Source organism: Hyalella azteca, unplaced genomic scaffold, assembly GCF_000764305.2.
Source record: "Hyalella azteca isolate HAZT.00-mixed unplaced genomic scaffold, Hazt_2.0.2 contig17942, whole genome shotgun sequence".
NCBI classification, from domain to species: Eukaryota; Metazoa; Arthropoda; class Malacostraca; order Amphipoda; family Hyalellidae; genus Hyalella; species Hyalella azteca.
In genome coordinates, this window is record NW_025947706.1 from 141264 (window position 1) to 147408 (window position 6145).

The following is a 6145-nucleotide window of genomic DNA, read 5'->3' on the forward strand; positions in this document are numbered from 1 at the left end:
CAGTACAAATCCATCAGGTGGTCGCAGAAATAGACACCTGACACCTTATTTATCTCCCACTCGGCCGTGTTTTCAATAAAGGGCGACTATGTAAAACCTCGTGAAGCAGTGAATGCAGTTAATATTTTGGACTGTATTAAGGACACGAAAGTGGCTGATTCGAGATCATACCTCACAGACACGGTTATATTTGCAGTTGACACATGTGTACCTAAGATCAAGCTGGTGGAGTAAAAAATCGGTGGATGAACATAACAGTCTTAGCTAAGATAACGATAAAAAAGAAGCCTACAAGCTTCACACCCAGACCCGAATCGATGCTAATTATAACCTATTCGCAAGAGCTCAAAACAAAACTAAAGAAAGACGTCGCAACGCAGTGAATAAAAAAATCAAAATATGTACTGCAAAAAAATCAAAACAAAACCCAATAGTTTTCTTTTTGTACGCTAGTTCGAAGTGCGAGACGAACGACGGTATCTCCGATTGAAATTAGATCAGCGAAAGATACCCTCTGATGAGGGCAAGGTTAACGTTCTTAATCAGTTCTTTAGTAATATCTTCACAGATAAGGACTTGAACAGTATTCCAGCTCCTGAGGAGCGCCCAGAGGGCTCATAGTTAACAAGTCATGAAATACATGAATAAGAGGTTCTCAAGCGCCCCGTCGCTCTGAATCCAAACAGGTCAAGCAGACCGGGCGGCTTTCGCCTCTGATTACTCAAAGAATAAGCAACCGCCCAGATCGTCCATTTGGCTGTATTTTTCCAAAAAAAAATTGAATGATGGGACCTGGCCAGCCGGCTGGAAAGAAGCTCAAGTGACACCATTGTTAAAAAAATGTGACAAATGTAGCCCGGGCAACTATCGCAATGTCAGTCATACAGGTGTTGTTTGTAAGGTAATGGAATCTGTTGTGAAAGATAGGATGATCGTTCACTTGACTTTTAACCATCTCTTATTAGACTTTAAACGTGGCTTTATTGCCGGTAGATCCTGCGCCACTAGCCTCTTGTCTAATATGAATGATTGGACTCGCCTGCTTGACACATGGAACCAGTGCATGCAGTGTACCTCGATTTGCCAAAGCATTTAACAGTGTTCCGCATTAGCTGCAGTTGCCTAAAGTGAGGTCTTTGAGAATTGAGAGTAATGTACTCCAATGGGGAGAGCTGGGCAGCGCTACTTGGAAATGTAGCGGCGCTACCGCTACCGCTACATGCTCTAAATGTAGCGGGCGCTACCGCTACCGCTACACCCACTAGATTGTAACGGGCGCTACCGCTACCGCTACAGTAAAATGTAGCGCGCTACATATAGCCGCTACAATGGCCAAAATTATTGGAAATCTCTAAATATTTATTGTTCTGCTATTGGGATTTAATCATTAACATTTAATGATAATAAAACATCTTTAAAACATATCAATGCAATTTTATTGCAATTAACCTAACCGAACTAGTATGGGTTACCCCAGGGTTAATGCAGTAACTAAAAGTTACAGTTATTTTTATGTTTTACCTTCCCTACATGGATGTGAACATTAATCTACCAATCTAAGAAATTATCCACATATACGTATAAAAATCAGCCTTTTTTGTATATATATATATATATGTGGATTATTTTTGAGATTGGTAGATTAAAGTAGACATCCATGTAGGGAAGGTGAAACATAAAAATAACTGTGTAAAAATAACTGTAAGCAAACTGAAAGATGAAAAAACCTGTAAGTGGTAACTGGTAACAACTTAACAAGTAACAACTTAACAAGTAACAACTAACATGTTGACACTAGTAACAGGCTGAGGTTGACAACATTACACCGAAATCTTTCGTGCAGTTTTATTCTGTAATTTATATTATGTATGTATAATGCTGGTTTTTAAATAATATTTAATACTATTAAGGGGACCGGCTACCCTAAAAATCGGAAATTTTGGCTTTACCGTTTTCTTGACTCATTTTGTAGCTGCTGAAAAGGCGCGTCTAACGCAGTTTAACGCATATGCTGGTACCTTGAATGCAAATAATTGGCAATGGGAAAGCTTGGGCTACAATATCGAGACTTTTTGGGCATATTCTTCTGTTTTCAATGAATTTTACTTTATTTGGCTCCCCTGAACAATTTAAAAATCCAAAAAACGCCATCTTAAAAAAAGCTACCGCTACATTGCCTTAAATGTAAAGCCGCTACCGCTACCGCTACTGAAAATGTAGCGGCCGCTAGTAGCGGCCGCTACATGTAGCGCGCTACTGCCCACCTCTGCGGGGCAATGGGTCACAGATTTTCTAGTAAGTAGACTACAACGGGCCAGTATTAAAAGGGCCGCATCAGATTTTGCATCAGTGGGAAGTGGCGTCCCACAAGGAAACGTTCTCGGACCTGTTTTGTTCCTTGCGTTTATAAACAATTAATCTGCTAGAAGTTGTGTCCAGTGTGTGCTCGATGCAGTTTGAGAAGACATGGTTGCAACACGGGGGTAATTCTTGAAAAATTAATACCGGCAAATAACTTGTTTGTGTATGCAGAATTTTCTGAGCATATTGAAACACAATTAAACAAAAGCAATAAATGCCAGGACTGATTCGACTCTACTACGAGTTCCTAAATGCGGAACTGACGAAGCTGTATGTCGCTGTGAAAAGACGGTGATCACGCCGGGTGATCACCGAAGCTTGAAAAGACAAAAATGTCGAGAATGCGTGAGTGTTCAAAGACGTGCAACATGGATAATTCCAGGATTAAAAGGTAAGCCGTATGAAGAAAGATAAAAATAATGAAGCTTCCAAGCCTCTGTTATCGTCGTCTGCGTGGTGACCTCATTGAAGTATACTACTATGCCCACGGTTTATATAAGGTTTCAGAACGATTACTAGAATCTGAAGCAAGTACCAACACCAGGGGCCATGGTTAAAAACTAAAAATGCTGCGTTGTAACACATCCACGCAACAACATTTCTTCTCGCTTCGAGTCACCGACACGTGGAAGAACCTCGCCGATGACATCGTTGACGCTCCGACTATGAACGCGTTCACGAAACAAACTAGACTAAGTTGTGCAGCAGTAAATCTTCAGACTTGAATGCCTAGCCCCTTACGGACCTAGTAAAAGTTTAGTAGCTATTTTAGACCAACGTCAGTTTGAAAATATCTGGTCAAAAGGCCGGTTTTTAGATCTCTGAGCAAGTCTCGGAAAGTACAAGAATCGGTAACGGTCCATGGGCCTATTTCTTCAGCGCAGACTATGTTATGTTATGAATCAGACAATTTCTTTAAATATAACAACTTATTTTTCTATTTAATATCTCAAATAATCTAATGGTTGAAAATTATTTTCGTAATATTTTTTATCATAATCATATTTACAACAGGTTCAGAATTTATTTCATTTGCAGGTTCATGTAAAAGAAACTTATTTGGCCTCTATGCTGTAAATAAATACATGATTTTATCTGAATATTTTGAGAGCTACCCCATTAAAATCGGTGTAAATCCTGAAAGATGTGCTCAATAAATAAATAAATATTAAAATTTTTAAGTGTTCTTCCAATTTTGCAAAGGTTCAGTTTCTTTATTAGACTAATTATTTTTTTTAATTTTAATGTAAAATATATAGGTCAGGCAAAAAAAGAAAATTTGCATAAGCTTCCGATTGAATAGGAAGCTTATGCAAATTTTGTGTCTTTGTATCCAAATAGTTTTAATAATTACTATAATAGTTCAATCTTTCACATTTGCAATTGGAAACAGCTCTTGACTATTCAATCGCCTTGAAATTTTAATTAAAAACGCATGACATGATTTGTGCTGACTTGAACCCGGACTCGGACTGATCCACCGGGCCAAGATCATGGAAAACTAAAAGGATCTAAATCATTTGAAACGGCGAGAAAACATGAAATTTGCATATCTGATTTTCAAATTTACATAGAAAATTTTCGACCGACCAGCACATCAGAGTCTCAAGAAAAATCAATTCCCTATCGAACTATAATCGATAGAGAATGCTCTGAAACGTCAAGAAAACAAACATTTTTACAAAAATTTTTTTATCGATTTACTTGGAAGAATTTATGTCAGGTCCGGCGGACCCCAGGCTGATCCGGCGCTTCCAAACCAGTGCATTCAGGCTACAAAAAAAGTGCATTTTCGATCGAACAAGTCGATAGAGAATGTTTTGAAACGTCCGGAAAACCTAAAACACTTGCACCGCAGTTGTTTAATCATTCATCCAATCAAAGTATGGAATTGAAACAAGAAGTGACGGTAAAAATGTTTTATGTATTTTTGGACGTTACAGAACATCTCTGTCGATTAGTTTGATCGAAAAATGGACTTTCCTGAGACCCTGATGTGCAGGCCGGAAGAAAAGTTTGAAAATTTTATATGCATAATTTCAAGTTTTCTCGACGTTTCTGATGATTTGCTGCCTTTTATTTTATTTTTTGATCTTGGTCTGGCGGATCGGTCCGGGTACGGGTTTTAGTCACGTGGTCCGGATACGGGTTTTACTCAATATACATAGATATGATTTTAGTAAACGACAATTGAAGTCTAAGGTTTCAAATCTGACATTCGCTCAAATGATTAAGAATGTTAAAACAATTGGTAGATAGTTTCTGACATAAACACGACAGAAATTTGTTTACTCATAGCACAGGTACAATTTCTTATTAAATTAGCAACGAAAATCTTTCACGCTTCATCGCCTTTTTGGTTATCAATGATTTCTTATCACTTCACCCATTCAAAATTTGTGCGTTCAAATTTTTCAGAGCTGGCGGAAAATTACGTATAGCACCTTGACGTAACTTTGCGCCGAAATGTTTTGCTAATGCCACCGTTCGCAGTTACGTCTACTAAACAGTACTTAGGCAACTCGTTAACAAATCCTTTTCAGATGACCATGTGACCGAAGTTATGTCGCGCAACAATATTAAACATGTACAAATTCCTTTGTATAGTGCGTGGTTCGGAAGCTCCTGCATGGGAGCGCCTGATCCGCGTGGTAAAGAATTGTCTCTTCAAATCTATTGGTAAAAGTAAAATGGAATATTTCAGGTTTCTCACTTTGTTGACTGACATGCAAGAAGCTGTAAACTCCCGTCCCTTGACTTACCGAGATACGTCAAACACTGATCATGAAATTATTTCCCCAAATTCATTTCTCAAAATTACGCCTTCTTCAAATTTAATGTTCGGCTCTGTAACAGGGGAGGAAGTTTTGAAGCCTTCCAGTAAAGACTTGATTAAATCTCTAAAAATTAGAGAAGACGCTTTAGATAAATTTAAGGATCTGTGGTACAGTGAGTATCTCTTATCATTAAGAGAAGTCAAGACAGATTGCTTTCAGCCTCAATGGGAAGATAAAATTAAAGTTAATGATATAGTACTGATTTCTTCTCCCACCAAGCCACGGCCACTGTGGACAATGGGGAGAATAACGAAGCTCTTCACAGGATCCGATGGTTGGACAAGATCAGTCGAATTAATTCGACCTGATCGCTCAACAAGCGTATATGCCGTTTCCTTACTGTACCCACTTGAATTAAGCCTTGATCAAGTTGTGGGGTTCACCTCAAATGCTTCAAATGTTCCTATTAATTCTAATGACGTATCTGATACCACAGATATTAAACGCAGACCGGTCCGGGCTGTAGCACGACAGTGCTTACTTCGCTCGAGGGAGTCTCAATAGCTTCTTGCATTGGGCTCCCGGGAATGTGTGGGAAATTTCCCATCGTTCATTATATTTCTATTCTTTAGCCTGAATTTAGTTATAATTTACGTTTGGGTAATTTCAAGATTAGTCTGGGGTAAGTTTAATGGTAGGGCAATTTAGGACAGACCCGGTTTTCCGAAAACAATGGTTCGCACTGATACACCACCGTAGCCACACGCAATTTCGTTATCTGCAGCCCGCCTGTCGTCTGCCGCCGCTACTTCCCCAGCATTCAACCATAAGTCTAAATTTCTTCCTCGTTCTGTGATTTATCTATTCCTTGGTTTGAGTGCCCGATATTCTTTCGTTTTGTTTAGTTTGCTCAAATCTATGATTAATTAGCGTGTGCCATGCTTCAGACTTCAATTGTTTAATTTATTCAAATTTAACTTCATTAACTCAACTTTAGGTAGATGCAT